The following is a 25,160-nucleotide window of genomic DNA, read 5'->3' on the forward strand; positions in this document are numbered from 1 at the left end:
TAGCAGGAACCAAGGCAGTGGTGCCGCTGCCTAAGGGAGGAGCTCAGTAACACGAATGAAGTGTGGAATGACTGCTGTTATAGTTCGGTAACAGTTTTGCAGGATTTACTTCTTCCTGTTTGCTATTCTTGTCTCTCTCTCTTCTTTTTATTTCCTGATTATTATAGAACTCTGGGGAAAAAATGAATCCTTATTTATTTTAAAAGCAGTAAAGAGAGAGTGCTGACAAACAAGAAAAGAGAAACTTCATTGGGTACGGGAAGTTTTATAGAGGAAAAGTTACATGTATCTATGGAAAAGAATAGAGCCCTGAGACCAGCCTGAGGCTTGGCTTGTTTACAAGCTACTGTGTGGGATTCCTTTTCTGAAGTTTCTGAATTAAAACAGCCTAGGGTCATGACAGAAGGGAAAGGTTGCCAGTCCTTGGGGCCCTCTTTCTTGCTTTGCCCCAATTATCCATTTCTCTCTCTTGCCTCTCACTGTGCTCTCACCATTTCATTTGAATAAAGGCAGAGAAAGCCTTAGCCCCTCCATCTGGTCCCATTAAGTCAGGCCTTTTAGCCTAAGCACCTTCCATATATATTACATGATATAAAACATGGATATTTTAGCCTCTAACATTTATCTTGGGAAATGCACTGGATATGTTGATAAAGCAGGAACAGGAAGACTCTAGAGGCGATGCCCACACAATAAACAATGGCACTATTATTTTCTTACCAGACTGTATCCAGACAAATGGTTATACTTTTGCTTTTCTACACCTGGAATGGAATTTGGATTTGAAATTCCGGGGTAGGAGCTATAGCAAAACTGAATTGTTTTATATACATAGAAGAGAGAGGAATTTAAAGGACGAGTCAGGAGATAGAGTCCAGAATAAAGGGGCACCAGAGGAAAACAAAACTTTGCAATGAAAGGAAGGGCTTTGGAGATCAGAAAGTACTTCTTGAGTAGTTTTTAATTTGTTTTCTGTGTATAATGTGAAATAAATGTTCTTTACCATCTTCTGTATAGCAAGTCTTCACCAAAATGCACACTTCTCTTTAATGCATTTTGTGATTAGATTAGTTTAGAGGGCACAAAGAAAAGAATTATATGTCTGAGTTGATAAGCAAAAAGAAATTGCTTATATAAATAGAGAGCTGAGGAGTGTGGCTGATTACCACAGTTCTAATTCCAATTTCCAGGAAAAAAACTCTGGTTCAGCTTGCTTTTCACTCCCTTCCTGCACCAATAAAATGGTGGCCCCAAGGTACAATTGTGTCACTTTGTACAAATATGACCTCTCCCTCTGCACGCCTCTAGATAAGGTATTGTTCTCAGACAAGCAGGATTTGGGGAACCAAACATTTAAACCAATTGGTGTAGCTGTTTCTTTTTTTTTCTTATAACAATATTTCAACTAATAATATATTGAGGTAGGATTCAAATTTAAACATGTACAATTTCAAACCAAAATTGCCTCCATTTTTCTCCTACTAAGAATAATTATATTGGAACATAGAAATCAATAAAATGTGAAAAAATTGATATGTTGTAGATATGTATTTGTATGAGAAATGATTAGACAGTTGAATCTTCCAAATTTGGAAATTAGTTTAGGGTCACTAGTTCTGATTACGTGAATCCTTTGTAAGAAAATTGATGTTTTGCACAAATTATTTTATATAGAAAAGTATTATTGGAAACAGTTAAAAAGTAATTTGAGAAAGAAGAATTTACTTGCTTAGAGAGTAATTGCATGAATACAATTTCCTTTAAATTTTTAATAAAGTTACAATTTAAACATTTACCAAAAAATACTAATTGGAGTCTCAAAACCACTGATCTGTGATTTGTTAGAGGTTTGATTATTTCTTATGTTGTTTTCTTAAATCACTTGAGTGATTTTATTTTCACTAAAATGCTACTATTCTAATTAATAAGGTCTTGCTTCATATTGTTTTAAAAATAGCAAAATAATCTGAAAGCAAAATATAACTAGAGATATTGGAATAGAGAACAGACAGTAACCAGAGGAGAGGGGTGAGGGCAATAATGGGGGAAAAAAAGGGAAGGGTTGTCAAGGAACATATATAAAGGACCCATGGACAAAGCCGAAGAGGGTAAGGAGGTGGGATATGGGGGTGGGTGAGGTGGGGGAAAGTGATGGTGGGAAAATGGAAACAACTGTACTCAAAAAACAATAAACAAACACACAAACACACGAAAGTCTGCTCCAAATGTTAAAAAGTCTAATTTCCCAAATTTTCACATGGGAATTATTAACAATTCAAGATTACACATAAGTAATATAATAAAGAATGAAACATATGAAAGTATAGAATTTGTTTTAGAGAAGAGTATTTTCTGAATGCAACATTATAATTTGAATAAATTATTATTGGAGTAGCCGTGCAATTAAAAATTATGAATAATAGAGACATTAATAATAGCATAAGAATAGTTGTTATTTCAACCTTTTGTATTTGAATTATTTTGTTTCTGTTTGTCCTCTACCCTTTTATTCTATTGTTGTCCTTCACAAAAGGCAAACTCTCCTCAGCCTTCCTAAAAAGTGGAACTAAAAGTTCAATTAAGAGGAAGTGTGGTTTCTACTAATGCTTTGACTGCATGTTAGAGGACTTGACTGGATTATTTAGAAAGAAGCAGAAACACTTCGCTTGAAATTATGATGTCAACTCATGTTCTCATCAGGCAAAAGAGAACAAAGTTACTAGATCCACTATATTATGTCTGGATATATTGGCACCACCATCATCTACAATGCCTGATGATGAAAGGTATAATGTCCACTGGAGAGAAAGGATATTTCTTCTGGGTAGCCTTTGATAAATCATAGCATTGCAATATAAAAGGGTTCTTGGGAATCTAATTCAACCCCCTTTCCTCTAATAAATGAGGACATTGCTGTTTAGAGAATTCAAAATGCTCAAGGTCACATTGCTAGTTCTGTTTCATGTTTGAAAAGGAAGTGTTCATGTAAAGATAATAGACATAGTTTAAATAAAAAAGAAGTTATCATAATGCTCTTTAGGTCAATCCATGCTGTCACAAAGGGTAAACTTCCTGCTTTATTTTTTTTTTTACTACCGAATAGTATTCCATTATGTGAATGTACCACAGCTTTTTTATCCACCCATTTATCCACTGATGGACACTTGTGCTACTTCCAAATCTTGGCCATTGCAAGTAACACTGCTATGAACATAGGGGTACTTATGTTCTTTCGAATTAGTGTTCCACGTTTTTTTTGGATAAATTCCCAGAAGTGGAATTGCTGGGTCATAAGGCAGTTCCATTTTTAATTTTTTGAGGTGACTCCATACTGTTTTCCAGTGAAATAAGCCAGTCAGAGAAAGACGAGTACTACACGGTATCGCTCATACATGGAATCTAATAAAGAAAATGAACTAACAAGCAAAAAGAGACAAACTCATAGCTAGACAGCAGACTGACAGCTGTTCAGTGTGGGACCTGCGGGCATGGAAGGATTGAACATAAAAGAAAAAAAAAAGAAAGGACTCAGGGACACGGACATCAGTGTGGTGATCGCTGGGGGGGGCGGTTAGTGGTGAGGGGAGATGGAGGGAGCTATGGGGGGATAAATGGTGATGAGTGAGACTGGCGTGGTGAACGTGCAATACAGTGTACAGATGATGGGCCATAGGATTGTGCACCTGAAACCTGTATAGTTTTGTTAACCAGTGTTCCCCAATAAATTCAATATAGACAAATGAGATGCAAAAAATAAAAAAAAAATAAAGATAACAGCAAGAAAGTTAAAGATATGAGGGGCTGGCAACTTCTGAACAGCTATGTAGCTGTGAAGTCATCCTTGGTCTCTAGTCTATAGGGGTCCAGGAGTATCTTTCACATGTTGTCCTTCCAAGGAATAGGGAATGTTTTCAGTCTTGTCACCAATTTTCACTGTGGCAGCTACTTTCAGAAGCAGCTAGGAAGCATTGATTAAGAAGTCCACATGCCTGATTTCACCTGTAACTGGAACATAATCAACAAAAGAAAAAAGCAAACAAAATATAACCAGAGTCATTGAAAGTAAGAACAATCTGACAGCCAGAGGCGAGGGGGCAGGGGGCAGTGGGGAGAAGGGTTTTCAGGAACTACTATAAAGGACACATGGACAAAACCATGGGGGAGGGTTTGGAGGGAGTGGGGGGAGGGGTGGGGAGAAAATACGGACAACTGTAATTAAACAACAATGAAATAATTTAAATTAAAAAAAAGAAGTCCCCATGCCAATGGAATTGATCATCATGTGACTTTGATACCCAAGCCAAAAGTGTTCAACATTTAGATTATGTTTTCCAGCTAGCTTATTTTGAAAACAATTTAGGACATAATGTTTTATGATCCTTTAAACCAGATGTTTCTGTTTCTAGACTTTTAACATTTATACAAATTATGCACTATGATCTAGCAAAGTTTTGGTGCAATTCCACATATTTCAACACTTAAATTTTTCAAGTAAAGGTAAAATTTGTATGTGTGTGTGTGTGTATGCATATATATAAAAGGCTTATCAAAGTGACACTTGCATCTGATTAGAACATCAAGTAATACCTACTTACCATTAAGTTCTACTCGTAAACCTTTTAATTATTTCAGCTGGTTTTTTTTGGTATTACCTTCATTATATTTCATCTTTACCAGTTTTAGTTAACTGTTTGTTTTCTGTTACAATGAGGAGTTAATTTATTCATATAACTACTTATTATTCTTCTATCCTCTTGTGATTATAATTGGTTTTCGTTTGGTTTAATATGTATTTTGTATTATGATATGTAACGTTGATCACTGGAAAACTCAGGAAAATTATAATCTTTCCTCCTTCCTTCCATCCCTCCCTTCCTTTTCTCTCCTTCTCCTCCTTCTTTCTCTCTTTCTCTCAGTTCCAAATGTCTTTGTCAAATTTTCTTCTATTACCAAGCACTTATGTAGTGCTTTTTATCTGTCAGGTGTTCTTTCCAGTGTTTTACATATATTTGTTCAGTTTATCCTCACAATGATCTTATGATGTAGACACTATTATTCTCATCACTATTTTATAAACTGGGAGACTGCCTGCCAGAGAAGATTAGTCCATGATACAAGGTCACACAAGGGGACAGAGCTAGGATTTAGGCTCAGGCACTGTGATTTCTGAGTCATGATGTTCAACACAGTATTAGTATCTTGCTATATTTAGTGTTTCAAAAGCTCCGTTATATAAGAAATTTCTATCATTTATTTCCCATAAGGAAAATTTAATTTAGTTTAATTTAATTCATTTATTTAATTTAAAGTCAGCATTAGAAAAAGTGAAAAGGAAAGACTATATCATACTGTGTTTCCAGGTGGTTGCGACAAGTGACAACTATCATTACATGGACCTGTTACTGCTTCAAAAGTGTCATCTGATCAGGACTTGAAGGACATTTGAGGAACAGAAAATGATTGTTTTAGGTTAAGAGAGAAACTTAGGAAACTCCCCCAAAGGGGCCTTTCTTCATAAATATAATCTTAATAACCTCATTCAACACTAGAATCTTCTTTTTCTTATTTTCTATGTTTTGTTGATAACTGAGATCTTAATTTAACTTTAGTGAATTTCTTTCAGTAATTATTTTGTGTCGTGTTTTAGTTTCTGTTTCCTGTGCACTTTCTGGTTTCTGGCTGTGACACAGCTGCCCGTCTGGTTAATTATTTCTATGGGGTCTTCATTTCAGACCCTCCTGCTTTTTCTTCTCTCTTCTCTTCCCTGCTGAATCTCAGCATCCCTTCACAGCACAAATGGGCAAGGAGGGCCACCTGCTGCCAGGCAGTTGGCCGTCCCTAACCTGAGGGCTCTCTGCAATCACCTGTCTCCAGGTGGTCATCCTCAGGAATCTGCAAAGATGGACTTAGTGTCAAGGCTCAGGTATTCACCATTCTTTTCTCAAATGCTGGCACTTTTATTTCAGTAAACTTTAAGAGAAAATTGCTTAGATTAAAGCTTAGTGTTGAGAATAATTAATAGATCTAGCTTTATGATGTAGGAAGTTGGGAGGCCCATTTTCCTTAATTTAAATTAATTCACTTCACTTCTTTTTTGTATTGGGAATTTATAAGCAAATTAAACTGCTGGGTAAAAAAAATACTGTAGTGATTGTTATAGTACAAAAAGGAATCTTACCAGACCTTACATATACAATGTTATTTCCTATGAAAATTTGCTAAAACTCTGTCCTTTTTTGTCTTTGTCATATGGTAGATATCCCTTTCTCTTCTTTCCACCTATTCAAAATTTTAGATGCTTTTAATTCCTGGGAAGCTGTTAAAATACACTGCCCTCTCAGGTAGACAATAAAGCAAACTGGAAGTGAAGGGTCATTATGAATGTATCAAGCACCATGAATTCATGGGAATTAACAGTCACCGATATTCAGTAGGTACAAGAAAAATCCAGGGAAGCCCTAGACAAGTGTTGAGATCCTAAGAATTTAATACAGAGAGCAAAAATGTAATAAAACTTCAGATATGCTGGAGAACACAGATCACTCATTTACCAAGGATAGCATTAACAAGAATTGTCAAGCCCGTGGGAAATGGATTTAGAAGGGGTGAAATGAGGAGGCATCCCTCCAGTCAGCAGGAGACAACAGGGCTGCTCTGTACCTCAAGTTCAAAGTTGATCTGTTGTGGGGTGAAAGGGGTGGGGGCAGTGGTTAAAGATGCAGATGTCAAGGGGACAGGAGAACATATGATTCCAGTGACTGTAGAATGGGAGCTCCCTTCCCCACTCTTCACCCAGCCGTGGATACCAGCATTCTATTTCTGTCTGTAGGAGTTTGACTGCAATAGGTGTTTTATCCAAGTGGAAACATACCGTATTTGTCCTTTTGTGACTGGCCTATTCCACTTTGCCTAATGTTCTCAAGGTTCTTTCGTGTTGTAGTATGAGTCAAGATTTTCATATTTTTAAAGCTAAATAACATTTTGCTGCACATCTATATCACATTTTGTTTATGTGTTCATTTGTTCATGGACAGTTTGCTTCCATGTTTTGGCTCTTGAGAATAATGCTGCTGTGAATATTTGTGTAGAGATATCTGTTAAACCCCTGCTCCAATTTCTTTGGGGTATATACTCAGAATGAGAATTTCTGGGTCATTTGCAATTCTTTGTTTAATTTTTTGAAGAATTGCCATAGTATCTTCCATAGTGACTATAGGATTTTACAATCTCAACAGTGATGTACAGGGTTTCAATTTCTCCACATCCTTTTTTTTTTTAAGTAACAGCCATCCTAATGAATATGAAGTAGTAGTTATCTCATTGTCTCATTGTGGTTTTGTTGGCCCACTGTGTCTTAGGGGCTAAGTGTATAATACACTTCCAAAGACTTCATCATGCTGATAGCCGTCTTAAATACTCTCAGATATAATGTGTATTATAAAAAAATAACAAAATGAATGGACAATAAAATGTGCTAGAACCACAAATCTCTTGTTTCTAAAGAGAGGAGGTGGACACAGCCGAGGGTTTGAGTTTTTGTTTTGAAAAGCTGATCATGTTTAGAACTGGTGACTTGAATGACAGTGGTAATTTTTTTCTACAAACACTATTAATCTTCCTGTTGTACTGACTAGGGTTACATTATAACCTTACCACACCACTCAGCTCTTACTTATATATTTTCTCACCTAGTTTTCTAAACAGTTAGTCAGTTTTATTGTTTCTACTAGAATTTGAACTCTTGGAGATTAGAGGTCTGCATCATGATTCTTCTCAATACTTCATAGAACAGATATTGCTGAACAGAGGCTGCTTAGGTATATTCTTTGCATTGTTAGCTATGTGATTGTAAAATGAGATGTTTTTATTTATTTTAAAATTTCCAAATAATAAAAGAATACAATTGAAAGAGATCTTACACTCTTTGCAATTCCATCAGACCACTTTTGGAACAATGGAAGAAGGAGTGTAAATGGAACTGAAACTTCTACTCTGTTCTTTAGTGAATACTGGCTTACAGAACTGTGTGATTAAGTCAATATATGTCTGTGCTTGATGAGTTTTTACTTTGTCCTGGTTTAACCCTGGGGAAATTAGTGAAGGGCAATTGTTGCCCATTTCTGCTCTTTATTTTAGTTTTAATGACCTGGAGTTTTGATCCCCCTCTCATATTCATTTTTTTCAGGTTGATTTTAGGGGAAGGAATCTAGAAACCCATGCTATCTCACAATGGTGTCAGGAACCCAAGATTATCCATGTATAATATACATTTTTGCTAGTAGGGCTGATTCCCATTATTAGGCATTATCTTCTCTTCTTTTTCTTCTCCTCTTCCTTCTAAGTTTTCAAAGAATCATTCTGCGTAATTTCTATAAGGGGAGACAGCCCATCTACTTTAAAAAATCCATTGGAGCCAAATGCTGGAGGCAATCCAGGTGCCCATCAGTAAATGAATGGATCAAAAACCCATGGTACTTTTACACAATGAAATTCTACACAGCAGAAAGAAAGGGTGCTCCTACCCTTTGCAACAGCATGGATGGAACTGGAGAGCATTATGCAAAGTGAAATAAGCCAGGCAGTGAAAGACAAATACCATATGATCTCACTTTTAACTGGAACTAATCAACAAAACGAACAAGCAAGCAAAATATAACCAAAGACATTGAAATTGAAAACAGGCTGACAGTGACCAGAGGGGAGAGGGGAGGGGATAATGGGGGAAAAGGGTGAAAGGTTTATAAGAACAATTATAAAGAACAGATGGACAATAACAAGGGGGGTGGGTGGAAACAGGGGAAGGAGGTGGGGAGGGCTGGGGTAGTGGGGTGGAGTGGGGGGAAAAGGCAGAAAACTGTACTTGAACAACAAAAATGTTAAAAAAAAATCCATTGGTATTTTCTTACTATAGGATTTCATTTACAAATCAATTTAGAAAGCACTGAACTTATCCAAAGAACATTTGTTCAATTCTTTGTGTTCTTCATAATGTTTTTAAAATTTCTACTAAATCTTGATGCATACCTTGGTGAGTTTATCTGAAATTTTCTTCTTATTATTTATTTTCATTGCTATTAAAATGGTATATTTTCTCTCTTCTAAATTATAAAAACTATTGATTTCTTTATATTAATGTTGAATTTCATTATTCATTGACTTATCTTGCTGTCAATATTTTTTTCCACTTGAGTTTAAGTTAAATACTTGGGTTCTCAAGTATTTAACTTATAAAGAGTGGTATCTTCATTGCCTTTTCAACTTTTATATATCATATGTCTTTCTTTACTCACAATGGTTGATAACCTCTAGGATAATATTAAATGATTGTAGTGAGGGTGGCCTTTCTTGTCAGCTTCCTAATTTTAGTGATGATGATATTATATTTTTCCATAAAACATGATACTGAGTTTGGATTTTTATAAATATTTTTCTATTTCTAATTTATTGATTGTTTTAAATCAGTGATTGCTGAATTTATCAAATCTGTTTTCTACATCTAAGAAAATAATCATATGTGTATGCATATATCTACCTATCTATTCATACAACTTTACTATTTCCTTTGAAGAAGCTTCGCTTGAATGTGTTTGAACGCTTTGCATGTTATGTGCCATAGAGTCAGCTATGACATTGGTGACCTTATGAATGAGTGATGCCCACAATGTCCTGTCCTCAATAGCCCTACTCAGCTCCTGTAGACTCATGCCTATGGCTTCTTTTGAGTCAATCTATTTCATTTTGGTCTCCTTTTTTTCCTGCTGCCTTCTATTATTCCAAGCACTAATTTCTTTTCCCAAAGAACCTTTTTTCTAATGATGAGCCCCAAATAGGACAGTTCCAGTTTTGTCATTTTTTGCCTCCATGAATGTTTCAGGCTTAATTTGCTCTGGGACCCACTTGTTCACCTTTCTGGCAGCACAGGGTGTCTGTATGGCTCTGCTTCAACACCATATTTCACATCAATCAATTTTTTTTTTCAATCAGCCTTCTGCACTATTCAACTTTTGCAGCAATGCACAGTATGTGGGAATATGAGGATGTGGGTGATCTTAGCCTTGGTCGTTAATGACACATCTTTGCTCTTGGTGATCTTTCCTAATATTTCCACAGCTGACCTTTTGAATTTCAGCCTTCTCTTGAGATCTCGACTGCAGCCTTCATTTGAATTGATGACTGAACAAAGCTGAGCAAAATCTTTAACAATTTCAGTGTCTTTATCATCTGTGTTCAAGTTATGTATTTCTTTGTAGTCATGATTTTTGTCTTCTTGATGTTTAAATGCAGCCTTGCTTTGGCTCTGTTTTCTTTCACTTTTATCAGAAGTTGTTTCAAATCATTGACACTTTCTGCCAGTATAATGATGCCATCTGCTTATCTTGCTATTGATATTTTTCTACTAATTATCACTCCTCTTTCCTCAGAGTCTGACCAAAATTTTTGTGTGATATTTCTGTGACAGATTAAATGAATAAGGAAATAAATGCACCCTTGTCTGACATCTTTGCCTACAGGAAATTACTTTGTCTTTCCATCTTCTGTCCTGACAGTGGCTTCCTGCCCACAACACAGATTATGCATCAGTACAAATAAATGCTGAGGCATGCCCATTTCTTTCAGAGCAACCCATAGCTTTTCATGATCCATGCAGTGAAGGGTTTACTGTAGACTATAAAACATAGGCTAGCCTTCTTCTGAAATTCTCTGGAGCACTCCAGTATGCAATGACAGTTTGCAATTAGATCTCGAGTACCTCTTCCTTTTCTGAATTCAACTTGACCACCCAGCATTTCCAGCTCGGTGCAAGGTGAAGCCTTGCCGGCATCACCTTGAGCATCACTTTACTTGTGTGGGAAATCCGAGCAATGGTCCTATAGTTACTGCACTCCTTGGCATCTACTTTCTTGAAAATTGAGGTTTATATTGAACATTTCCAGGCTGTAGGCCACTGATTTGTTTTCCATATTTGTTGAAATATTATTACTGGGATTTTAACAGATTCATTCTCTGTGGCTTGATATAATCCTATAGGTATCCCATCTCCCCCTGGTGATTCATTTCTTTCCATTACTTTCAGGGTGACTTTCACTTCACTTTCTATAATTATAGGTTCTTCCTCATAGGAATTGTCTTCAAAAGTATCTGTCAAAAGTAGATTCTTCCGTATAAATTTTCAGTACACTGTTTCTACCTTCTCTTTATTTTCTCCTGGTCAGATAATCTGCTTCATGGCTGATGGTTCGGCTTTCCTAGTCTAGGTTCGAATTTCCCTTTAATGTTGAATCTTCTGGTAGAGATCCCTTATTTTCCCTTTTTTGGCCCTCTTCTACTTTCTTTCATTGATTATTTTAATAGTTCTCTTTATCTTTTCATGATAGTCATTGGAAAGCTGACTTGGGAATTCTAACGCTGCTTTTGTTACATTTTCCTTTTGTGTCTTGCTTGTCTTTAATAAGTTTTATTGTTTCTTCTTTCATGTACCTCAACGGTTCTCTCCTTTTTACTTCTGGCATTGTCTTTTCATATTTTTCACTAACAATATTTCTAGTTTCAGTCTGCAGTTCTTCTGGTTCTTGGTCAATTAAGTTTGACAGTGTAAATATGTTTTTTTATGTAGTCTTTAAATCCATCAAGAATGCAGTTTACATTGGATTTTGGCACTATGATTCTCTAGTGCTCTTCTTCAGCTTTACTAAAAAGTTTAATATTAACGGTATGTGGTAAGTACCACAATCTGCTCCTAATTCTGTCTTGGAAGAGAGAATAAAGCTCCATCTCCTGCTTCCAATTCCATAGCCTATCTGATTTCTGTAGCAGCCATCTGGTGATGTCTGTTCAGTTGTTTGAAGCATGTGTTTTGATGGACAAGTTGTGGACTTTGTGGAAATCTATGAGCTAATCTCTTTATTTCTGACCCCTAGTCCAGATTTTCTGATGCCATTTTATTCTGCTTTATTTTCTACTTTTGTGTTTCAGCCATCTATAATTGTCAGCATGTCCCCCCCCCCCCTTTTTTGGTGTGTGATCAATTTCTTCTTTGATTTGTGCATAAAATCCATTTCATTTCTTCAGTCTCTGTAGTTGGAGCATAGGCTTGAATGATCATTAATACATTTTCCTAGAAGTCTGATTGATATCACTCCATCAGGCCTTGCACTCTAGACCTGAACTGTCTGCTACATCTTGTCTCAGTACTAAAGCCACTCAGTGTCTTCTGAGTTTATCATTGCAGAATAGAATCTTTTAGAATTGCCTGACTGGAAGTGTCCCATTCTAGTTCACTTTAGTTCTCTAACACCAAGCACTGTAATGTTTATTTCTTTTTATTTTTTTGGATTGTAGCTCTCCTTTTATTTATTATTTTTCCAGCCTTACTGAAGAATGATTGACACATAAAATTGTATGTATTTAAAGTACACAATATGGTGATTATAGATACACACAAACACACATATAAAGTATCACCATGGTCAAGTTAATTAACACTTCTATCACCTCACACAGTTGACTTTTTTTGTGCACGTGGTGGGGATGTTTAAGGTCTACAATGTCCATTATTAACTATAGTCACTTGCTGTACATTAATTAGATTGTTGGAATATTCATGACTCAAAGTTCATATACTATGACCCATACCTCACGGTTTTCATCACCCTCATGCCCCCGCTACCCTTCTACTCTGTTTCTATGAGATCAGCTCTTTTGTTTGTTTGTTTGTTTTAGATTCTACCTAAAAGTGATATTATGTAGGATTTGTTTCTCTCTGTCTGGCTTATTTCACTTTAGCGTAATGCCCTGCAGGGTCATCCATGTGTTCACACATCACTACTCCATCTTTTAAATGCACGTTGTGAAACCTTAAACAAGTCATTTCAGCTTTCTGAACATTGCAAATCAAGTCTTAAGAATATTGGCCTAATTAGCTATCCCAGGGTATGCCTTGTAGAACACTGAATGTGTGCACCTTTCCAGGGAGAAAATAAAAAGATATCTGTGGCCAAATAAGTTAGGGAGCTAATTTCCCTCTTAGAACATCACAATACCCTTTTACCCTATTAAAGCTTCAAGAAGTACCAAATAAAACACTTCTTTAACTGACTTTAATCCAGCATTTCTTACACTTATTAACAAAGACTTTTTTTCCTTCCTTGCCTCTCTTCCTGCCTTCTTTCTTCCCTCCCTCCCTACTTCCCTCCCTCCCCCATCCCTCCCTTTAGCACAGTAATATTTAGATGTTCCATTTCCTGTTTTACAATTTCCAGTTGACCTTAACTCACGCTTCTTACATTCCCTGTTCCCATGTGTTTGTTGTGCACGTCTTACTTTCCTTTCACCTTTGTGCACATCGACCACTAGACATCCTGCTGGCTTTGGGCTGGTTGTGTCCTTAGCAACAGTGCCATTTGTACTTGCTCTACTTTCCCCAGTAATGACTGGAGAGCTTCTGACCTAGGAGTCACACCTTTCAGCACCATCTCACATTTTGTTTTGGACTATCTTGACATAGGGTTTTCCAAGTGAACCAAAAAGCAACAACAACAAAAAAAAGAATAGGAAAAAAAGCATCAGTGGTTTACCACTGACATCTGCTGTGTAGTGTGTAGGTTCAAAACACATGCTCGTGTCGGTGGTGTTGCAATCACCCAATCATAGAACACCTGTGAAATGTAGGCAGGCGTTCCTGTGGAATGTGGATATTTTAGCCTTCCCGAAACACATTCCTACTTATGTTTTACTACATATTTTCTTCTAGGAGGTTCTGTTACCTCTTTATAGCTATCTGTCTTTAGGTTCACCTCTTTTAATCTCAGCATGCTGGTATTTTCATGTTATGTTAAAGTTTTCATTTCATAATGTTTATAAGTTTTATTAAGGACAAAATACTGAAGCTCTCTGTAATGATTTCCTAAAATAAATCATATTTGGTTATATTTTGTCTTAAATATAGTGTGTCCTTTCTTTTTTTTTTTTCAGTGTTAAATTCTAGTCCTGATTGTTTTAGGATTTAAAAAATATTTCATGTTCCTATATGCTATTTTCTATTTTTTTTAAAGATTCCACTTATTTATTTATTTATTTTTAGAGAGGGAAGGGAAGGAGAGAAAGAGATATCAATGTGCAGTTGCTGGGGGCTGTAGCCTGCAACCCAGGCATGTGCCCTGACTGGGAATCGAGCCTGCGACACTTTGATTCGCAGCCCGCTCTCAATCCACTGAGCTATGCCAGCCAGGGCTTATTTGTTTGTTTTTTAGTTAAAATGTGCAAAAGAATCTCTTACTTGGGGCTATTTGCCTCCAAACTGGGTAGGATGATTGTCCTTGTCTCGATCTTAGGATTTTCTTCTCAGATCTTCAGCTGTTTTGTTTTTACTTGTCCATACAATTGATTTGAGAAAAAATGGATACGATTTTGTGCATGGTAATTGCCTATAACTTGTCTGGCAAGAGATTCTCTATTGAGGATAAAATAGAGCTCAAGAATTCACCTTCTTGTCCTCAAATATATTATAGAACAAAGAGCTTCTTGCTGGGCTTATCTAGTTTCCTATTTTTATAATCCTTTTGTCATTTTAAAGACTAGGGATGGATAAGAGATTTCTGTGCTCAAGTGCTAGTTCTAGAAAATTATATGTAGAGTCTCAGTGCAATGCCTGGAATTCTTTACATGTTTAATACCTTAAGCTGTTATTATTTCTATTAATTTATTTGACCAAGTTCCTTATTTTATACTTGATTACATTCCAGTACCAGACTAAGTTATTGTTTTATATCCATATAAGATTATAGCCCTGACTGGCATAGCTCAGTGGATTGAGCACAGGCAATTGTGAACCAAGGGGTTCCTGTGAACCAAGGGGTTCCTGTTCGGTTCGCAGTCTAGGGCACATGCCTGGGTTGCAGGCCAGGTCCCCATGTCAGAGGCAACCACACACTGATATTTCTCTCCCTTTCTTTCTCCTTCCTTTCCCTTCCCTCTAAAAATAAATAAATAAAGTCTTTTATAAAAAGATTACATAACTCATGAGATCATATTGCTGTTGTTCTAGTTCTAAAGTTTCATTTGTTTGCTTTTACTCAGAATTACCTTTCTTTAGCTTCCTGGTCATTGTCTTCTTGGATTCTGGTTCTACTAACCATATCCATTCATTCATTCTTTATATTCTGCTTTCTCCATTGATCATGGCACTCTCTAGCTGGCTAGGATAAAATGGCTTCGCTTTCATCAGTGAATACTCCACTCACTTTCTTTCCCTCCTCTTTGTATTCCCAGTCTTCAGAAATCCTGTGCACCTTTGCATAATACCAACAACTTTCATCATCTCGTTAACCAAGTACAAATCATTTCATCCTTTTCAATATTTTCTGCAAATAAGATATAAATGTTGCAGTATGTATAGACAAGGACCCACTTTTCTCCCTACTGCTAGAAGACATCATAGAGAACAGCGATTATAATATTATTTGCAAATCTCAGACTGCAGGCAGCAGATCAGTGACTTGGTCATACGAAGTGATTTATACAAAGACTATTCAATTTGTATACATTTTGGGCATTTTCTGATATATTATAGACACTCAAAGCTCAATTTTCTAAATCTCCATCCACAAGCCTTGGAAGCTTCCCAGGTCATGAGTACTTTGGAAAGACAACCAATTTAAATAGCTTTCTTATAAAGAGTGGTCGGTGTTTCCTTTGGTGGAGAATAAGCATTCACATTGTAGCTTCAAGACTCCGTGTTTCAGTCACACATGATGCAGATACTGGCCAACAGTATCCGTGGTGCTGTGGATGGACAAGACATGAGAGAGATTCACAGACTACTGAGTCCTGTGGAGGAAAAGGGACGACACGGCTACCCTCTCAAGGGGAGGGTGCCTCGGAGTGGCCTGGCCACTCTCTCAAGAGGAGAGTGCCCTGTGCCCCTGCCTGAACAGGCTTTTATTAGTTTTTTTGAGTAGGAATACAGATACGGCTTATTAATCATTGTCTGGCAGTTAGGATCAAACAATAGACAATGTTCAAAGAACTATTAGGGTTCACATTGAGTCAGGGTCTATCACCTAAAAGGCTACAAAACTTAAGAGAACAAACTCAGTTCCTGCCCGGGCCTTTTAAGACCATCTCAGCAAAGCAGGTTTCACAGGATTTTACATATTCTTTCTCAGGCCTGATCACGCAGGGGAGCCTGCTGTTTCTAGCTCAGGGCTGTAGCGCCTTTTGTCATTGTTTCAGGCTTAAGTCAGGCAGAGGATGCAAGGCAGCCGAGAGATTAGGAGACATCTCCCAGGCAGAATGAGGACTCAGGTTTTGTCAAAGCCCAGGGGCGAGGGTTGATCACCCCCTTTTTCCACAGTCCCCTAAGTCCTTCCCTGAGGGCCTTCCCACGTGATCGTGCCTGTCTTAGGCAGCCCTTCCCGTGAGGAATCTTACCCATCGTTGGCTAACCGACCAAGCAATGGGGGCCAGGCAAGGAGCAGAAGGGGTGCTCCTGCCAGGGAGATAAGCTTTGTCTCCTTAGTGGCTTCTGGTCTGGAGGTCTCTCACTCAGCCGTAGCCATGGAGGGTTACAGCTCCTGAAACCAGGCAGGGCAGTTCCCAACATCATGATTACCTCATTTGTCCTCTGTGCTTGAGTAGAGCATGTCTAGTCCTCTCACATTATTGAAAGAGAACTGCCAGGAATGTACTGCACATAAAAGCAAGTGCTAATGACTCATAAAACAGCTTACATGGCTGGAGTTTAAGTTAATATCAACCATGCAAAATATGTTTATTAGAGTTATCACAAGAAGTGCATGCTTGCATGGAATTTTCCACTTACGCCTCTTACCTGCCTACACACACCACATACACGTCAGCAAACAAGATCGATCTGATCACTGAAAATGGCTTATCATTGCTTAAGTTTATCTTGGTACTTCTGTGAGTTTTATAAACCACACTTTATTATTCTCTATTTCTGTACTTTTTCATCTCTTTCCCCCAAATAATTATATACTAATTTTATCTTTATTTCATTAATGTTACTGTTTTAGCTGGCTGGGTAATCTCATTCTAAATACTTTCAAAATAAATATTTTGGCACAAAATTGATTGATATGCAGCAGTCACTTTAAAATTATTTGCAGTTATCACATGACTCTTACCACTCCATCTACAATTAATTGGGTTCTTAAAATGATTCTCAAACAGATATAATTTTAGAGAAGTTTTTAAAATATACCACTCAGCACATTTGCATAGCAAGCACCTCTAAAGAAATTTATAAATGTCTTAATCTTTTCTTCTCTAACATCATCATAAATGACTTCATGACAAGTGCAAATTTTCCTCCTTGTTCTTTGAGAAGTACCAATCAGACATGGATTTGAGTGACATCTCTTTAAAGAGAGAACAAAGAAGACCAGCAGCTCAAATAATCATAAATTCCTGACTTGTTACTGTCACAAAGATTGCCTGAGTCGTAAAAAGAAACATGCCATTAATGGCACAAAGTAAATAACTGTGTAGACTCTGAGATGATTAGTTAGCAAGGTGGTAGAATTATCTTGTCAAAAATAAAGTATTATTAAATACCTAAAAAGGAACTCTGTAAAATCAATCCTAATAATGAAAATCATTGCATCCGGCACTCCTATGGCCAGAAAAATGATAACTAAAAATAAGATTGTGTATTTTTCCACAAAAAAGGCTTATACAGAAAATATTAAAGTTGCTTTCTATGTGTCTTAACCTTCAGTTCACTATAAAACACGCCCCTAGCAGCTGAGTCCTATCAAATGGAAATGTCACTGAATCCTAGACATTCCTGCTAAAGCAAGTCCCATTTTGTCTTATGAGCCACTTTCATCATCATTGTTGTCATCGGTATAGTAGATTATATTATTGATCACTTATTCTCTGCTGGTCATTGTTCCCAATTTTTTACATTTTTAAAATCTCTTTTGTTTCTCACAGCAACCCTATGGGATGGTTACAATTACTGTGCTCACATTGTGGATGTGAAAATTGTGGTTTTCGTGCCCAGCGCTGGGCATGAACGACCTCAAATTAACACGAGCAACGGCCAGCAGAAGGCTTCCAGGTGTTAGTGTTCCCCTAAGTAAACACGTAATTTTCCATTTAAGTGACACATAACGCTCCGTCAGCAGACTGTGTATATGACAAAGGCCCTGTGATATTACGATGGAGCTGAAAATTTTTTTTAAGATTTTATTTTTAGAGAGGGGAAGAGAAGGAGAGAAACATCAGTGTATGGTGGCCTCCCGCGTGTCCCCTACTGGGGACCTGGCCCACAACCAGGCATGTGCCCTGACTGGGAATCGAACCGGTGACCTGTTAGTTCGCAGGCTGGTGCTCAGTCCACTGAGCCACACTGAAAAATGTGTGAAAAATTCTTACTGCCCAGTGACCACGTGGCCAGAGTGTCCTAGTGCAACACACCACTCACGACTCTGTGGTAATGCAGGTGTGAACACACCTGCCAGTCGTAGAAAAGTGCAGTAGTGCAATCATGACTTAATAATAAATTGTTACTGGTCAAAAAAAGAAAAAGAAAAAGAAAATTGTGGTTTGGAGGCTCTACATCACTTGCCAAAGCCACTTGCTATTAGTGTGGGGCAGAAGGAAGATTTGTATCCAAGTCACTCTTCATTACCTTTAAAAAAGTTTCAAAGTTAATCTCTCCTCCCCCCATTTCATACAATATCTGAAAGCCACATTTAGTAATTACATAACATTTCATAATTTAGACAGCATTTCTCAAGTATTCTGAAATTTCCCTTCAGAATAGAAAGAGTATTACTATTTGAAATGAATTAACTTTTTAAAAAGTTTTTCATAAATGTTGCCAAACAGCTGTCAGATATTTATACTCCTATCAGCAGTATAGGAAAGTATTTTTTTCACTTCTATCTACCTTATGCTGAGTATTTTAAAAATTTGATTCATGTGATAAGCAAATATTTTTCTTTCTTACTGATTATTCTTTTTAAATAGAATATTATACATGAAAGCAAACATAAAAAACATTAACTTTAGATGTTGGCAATGTTAATTGGTGACAAACTCTCAGCGTATTATAATCTTACCCATATTTATTTGTCATTTCAAGCTTTAATGAGCTCATTCTATTTGACAGGAACTCTGTGAGATTTTGAAGTTCAAGATAAATAAGGCTCAGTTTGGTGGCCGAGGAGGCTTGATAGGAAACTATGTGACAGCAGTAATGATAACGCCTGGTGTGCAGTACCACAGGAGCGGAAAGGTGCTGCTGGGGCCTGAGGAGCTTCCCCTTCAGGCCTGTGTTGTCCAGGAGAGCTTCATGGAGCAGATGGCATTTGCACTTTGTCTTGATAGGTGATAAGAATTTTAGAAGTAAAAGTAGTGAAGAGATAAGAGTGCTATACAGAATATACAGCCACAACCAAAGTGAGTGAGGAGGCATGAAAACAAAACGTGGGATTTATTAACTGTGAAAAAATTAAGTTTTCACTGGAGCACTGAGTGTTCTTAGAACTGAAAGGAACGGAGAAGAAAAGATTGTAGCAAGGCAGGGAGAGCTTTGTTTTCCGTGAGAATGAACCACCCAATAATGGAGTCACTATTTAATAGTAAGAAACTATTTTAGCTTTGACAAATCATTTAGAAATGTATATTCATAATTAGAAATTCAAGATCTGGTGATTTCTTTTAATTACCCCAATGTTGTAACAACTTATTTTTAAATATTCTAATGATGATAATTGGTACCTTTTATTGAGTGATTTAAAAGTTTCTGTTCAATTGCCACACTTGCCTCTTCCAATTTTATGTCTCACCACTCCTTAAAATGCCCAAAGGAACATCTCTTTATTTTCTATAACAAACATTATGCTTGGCTTCACCCACAACATTTTACTCATTTTTTCTCATATGAAATGCCTTCATTCTGCTCTCCTCTCCACTTTCCATATTTAAACTCATCCATCAAGGCTAAGTTTAAATACTCTTCTATAAGTCTTCCACCTCCTATTAGAATAATTTCTATAGCTCTGAGACTGTCTGTATGCAAAACTTTGCATTTTATGAAGTTTTTTTCCTGTGTTTCATTGTTCTTAAAATTGAGCTTTCAGGATTTTTTATATTATTTTCCATTTTAACAGAAACTTAAATTAGATTAAGATACTGAATATCCTACTAGTGTTATTTTGTTTATTGTTTTTTCATTCATTTTTAAAGTAATTATGTGTCCAAGCACATGTATTTCTCAGATACTAAAGATCAAAAATGAACAGGGTTCATGTTCTTCAAATGGAGTTCAGGGTCAAATGGAGAAGCTAGGTAATTATACAAAATTTGGAGTTATTTACATGATACAGAGGTGGCACAGGAGATGAAAACACCAACACATTAATTATGGCTTTATATGGGAGTTTAGATTTGTGAAATTTCATGGGCATTTTATACAATGAAGAAAGCTTTACAGGTTTGCAAAGAATAAGGTGTCTAATGAGCTAATAAATGAGATACATTTCTAGATAGAAGAAACAGCATATCCTAATGAGGGGAAGAAGACACATTAGGGAACATCAGATGCGGTGAAGGACAGAGCATGGGGCTAGGAATCGGGAACGACAAAGATGAGATAACAAGGTAAACATGCCCTTTCTAACGTGCAATGGAGTGTGGAGCTCATCTCGAAGTTGAAGCGATATTCTTGAAGAAGTTAATCAGTGAGAAGCCAGGATCACATTTGTATATTCAAAATATTACCCTTTTGGAATGGTAGACAATGAATCAAGGATAGCAAAACTAAAAGACAGGGGGAAAAGTTAAAGGTCTATTTTAGTAGTCCAGGTGAAAAATGTTAAGAGCTTTATGATTGGTAGTGGGAAGAGACAAAAGAATACTTATTATAAAAGTATTTTTTTTCAGATAAGCAAGATTTTGTGACTGAAAATAGCAAGTGAGGGAAGAGAGAAACCAAAATATGAAACCCTGGTTTTCTTGCTTGGATAATCAGGTGGTACGGTAGCCAAGATCAGATGGATAGGACAAGAAACTGTTCCGATGATGGATATAAAGAATTCTGGTTTACCAATGCTGACTTAGAGGCTGCTATGGCCCAGGAAGTAGTCATGTAAAACAGCCTATTGTATATGCCTGCTTTGATTTTAGAAGAAACATGTGGGCTGAGGACATAGATTTTCCAGTCTTCAGAATGGAACTGGGTAAAGTCACTCAGCAAGATGGTGAAGAATGAAAAGCACAGCAGGCCAGGCATATGCTCTTGCTCTTTATGAACACAAGTGGTTAAGGGGCCCCATTCTTTGTCATATGTCCATCAGTAAACATCTCTGTCTCACCTCTTGCAATATGAAACTGTTATCAGGACACATGTATTTGACACACCAGAGACAACCTAAGCCTACAATGGAGACAGGAGGCAGAGACTTCAGGAGTCTATGTACATTCCAAGTGAATCTGAATCCACCCCTCTATTGTTCTCTCCTTGTGACCTAGAAATGGATGGAATTCAAAATAAGTTTAAGAGCAACTAATTTTAGATTGACTGATTTAATACCTCCCTAATAACACTTTTTCTTTTTTTAGAACTTCAATAGTGATGAAAGGAAACTCATAGAAAACTCATGTTTAGGTTTCTATTTCTACTGTAAACTCTTCAACAAAATAATATAACACTTCATCCCTTTTTCCCTTCCCTTTTCCCTTCCTTTTCCTCCTTTCATGCCTCCCTCCCTTTCTCCCTCCTTCCCTCTCTTCCTTCCTTTGCCTTATAGTTTTTAGCACTCAGCATAACATTCTGGCTAATTAATGCTCATAAATTTGAATAAAAACTTTTAATCACTTAGAATGCTATGGTATATGAAAACTTTGGACCATGTTTCAAACAAATACTTAAGTTTTTTGTTACTAATTTTATTTCTTCATACTTCATATTTAAACTTTTATAACTTACTATTTAAATTTTATAACTTCAAAACACTAATAATATATTTACTTATAAGCCATTTGAAGTCCTTGAATTCCAAAAAAGTAGAATGATAACATGTTGCTAATAAAAGAATGCTGAAGTTTAGAAAATATGTTAAACATAGTTGTTTGAATTTTGACATATTTTAAATTGATGGAAATTGGCAGCCTTCTTTATTTATCCAGAGGCAATGCTTCCGGCACTCTTCCCTATTTTTATCATACATACAGAAAAATATAAATGTATTTATCTTACAAGTATTTGAAGTTCCTTGTGCTCACATTTGGATTCCAATTTTAGGATCTTCTTTATTATGTGTACAGGTGCTAATTATTCAAGTACCACATCTTGTTAAGTGTGTTGAGGGCATTTGTGTTTCCTCTTAATAAGTCACCAAAAATTGAGACTAACTCTAGAAATAAAATAACTGCCTATATTATGTTCTACCTATTGCTTTCTAATGAAGAACAGAGTTATAAATTTGTGCAACAAAAAAACAAATATTAGAATACTATGCTTTGGCCCTGGCTGGTGTAGCTCAATGGATTGAGCATGGGCCTGTGAACCAAAGGGTCACAGATTCACTTCCCAGTCATGGCACATGCCTGGGTTGCATGCCCGGTCTCCAGTAGGGAGTGCACAAGAGACAACCACACACTGATGCTTCTCTCCCTCTCTTCCTCCCTTCTCCTCTCTAAAAGGAAATTAAATCTTTTAACAAATAAATAAAATATTAAAAAATGAATGCTTTGGATTTGGAGAGGAGGAAAAGAAGAGTTAATTTCTATGAGAGAGTTTCACCAAAAATAGATATCTGACTGATGTTTTAGTTTGTATTGCTGTCTAACAAACTACTGCATTTTGCCATATATAAGGTGCACTCATGTTTTTGGCCCAAACCTTCAGGAAAAAAAGATTTCTGTTTTAATTCAATTATTTATTTATTTATATTTAGATAATTGTTTTTTTGTTTTATAAAGGAATTTTAGCATTTATTTTTTAACATATTATAGTGCAAGATATTTATGTAACAAATAATTACAAAACACCAGAACAGATACAAGGTACAAGAAATTTTATGTTCCAGTAACAAATTTATGATATTTATGCATCATAGAAGGCCAAGAACTCTTCATCACTGTCAATATCAGAAGTATCGTCTTCTTCAGTTTCCGTATTACCAGTGTCTTCTGAAGAGTCACTTTCCTCATCCTGATAAATTTCATTATCCTCCGTTCCATCCATAGCATTGCTTGTGCCATATTTTTTAAACGATTTCACAGCCACTTTCTTCTTGACACCATTCCATGATCTTAGGATCCAATCACAAACCTGGGTGATGGATGCTTTCTTGATTCTGTCTGTAAGTATTTAATCATTACCAGCTGACTGCATCCATGACATCCACTCTTTTTTCATTAGGACCTTAAAGGGCTTGTTTACTGACTCATCAAGAGGTTGTAGTTGGCTGGTTAGCCCACCAGATATCATAGCATGTTGGTTTTCAAGTCTGCTGGGGTTAGTTTTGCACTTTGTATAACATGAGCTTTGAAGTGATTGAAAACAAGCAAATATGTTTTTTTTTAAAATACCTAGTGCTACCCATATATAATATGCACCCTTGTTATTCCCTCAAAAATTTGGGCAAAAAATGTGCACGTGTGCATTATACATGACAAAACGCAGTATTTCAATACATAGTGCTTAAACTTATTAGGGGGGATGAAAATGTTCTATTTAGGCTAATGCTTGCACCACCCAATGGAGTTACTAAAAATCCTTGAATTGTATACTTGAAATAAGTCATCTTTATATGTAAAATATACCTCAATAAAGTTGTTAATAAAAAATAATGTAACTAAAAAACAACAACTGTCTTTGCTAACATTCAGATAGAACTTGGGAAGTTGCTTTTCTGCTGCTTATGTTATCAATCTCTCAAGTGGCTGTAGTAGGACAGAGGCTAGGCCTAAACATCCAATATAGCTTTGCTTGTCCAGCACATTTGCAAGGATGATCTAGTCCTGGCTTGTTTACTCTCCAATGGTTCTCTGTACATGGTCTGCCTAAGCTTTCTTACCTGGGTGAGTCCCAAGAGCAGGTATTCTGAGGAGCAGAGGAAAAACTCCAGATCTTTTCAGACTCAGACTCAGAAATTGCACAGCATCATTTTGGTTATATTCCATTCATCAAAACAAGCCACAGTGTCAGCCCTGCCTGGCATAGCTCAGTGGATTGAGCACGGGCTGCGAACCAAAGTGTCGCAGGTTTGATTCCCAACCAGGGTACATGCCTGGGTTGCAGGCCATAACCCCCAGAACCGCACATTGATGTTTCTCTTGCTCTCTCTCTATCTCCCTCCCTTCCCTCTCTAAAAAATAAATAAATAAAATCTTAAACAAACAAACAAACAAACAAACAAACAAGCCACAGTGTCAATCCAGGTCCAAGGGAATAGGAATTAAACTTCATTCCTTGATAGGAGACTGGCAGAATCCCATTACAAATGAGCATACAGGATAGGAAATACTGTGACCATTGTTATAAAACCAGTCTCTTATAACCTGGTTTAGTTTCCATAACTTTGCTGGGACTAGATTTTCTTCATTTGTAAAGTGAGATGGTTAATTCATTTGTGCAACCTATAGTTACTGGACACTTATAACAGACTGTTGAATAAAACAGATGCAGCTTTGTCCTATGGAACTTATTTTTGGGTCAGACTAGGTAAAGTTTAAGATTCCCTCTCTCGGAATATTTAATGATATTCAAAACTGAAGCAAAGGTCAGATTGTGGGGTTTTTGGCCAAGAGGGAGACATAGGTAGATATACTTCACTTCTTCCCACAACCAAGAGAAGCATAACAACCAATTTAAAAATAAAAAGTAACCAGAACTGCCAGAAAATTGAACTGTATGGAAATCCTACAACCAAGGAGTTAAAGAACAAACATCCATCCAGACAGTTAGGAGGGGCAGAGATGGGCAACCAGGGTGGAGGGAATGCGTGGCAAGGCAGCAGCTGGAGGACCAGGCATGTGGGGCAGCAGCTAACTGGGCGGTCCTACCTTTGCATGGAGATAAATGGGGAGGAACAGCTGGGAACCAAGACAGACCGTACAACTCAGGGTTCCAGTGTGGGGAAAAAAGCTTCAAAGCCTCTGGCTGTAAAAACCTGTGGGGCTTG

The sequence above is a fragment of the Phyllostomus discolor genome, chromosome 2 (genome assembly GCF_004126475.2).
Source record: "Phyllostomus discolor isolate MPI-MPIP mPhyDis1 chromosome 2, mPhyDis1.pri.v3, whole genome shotgun sequence".
Classification (NCBI taxonomy): Eukaryota; Metazoa; Chordata; class Mammalia; order Chiroptera; family Phyllostomidae; genus Phyllostomus; species Phyllostomus discolor.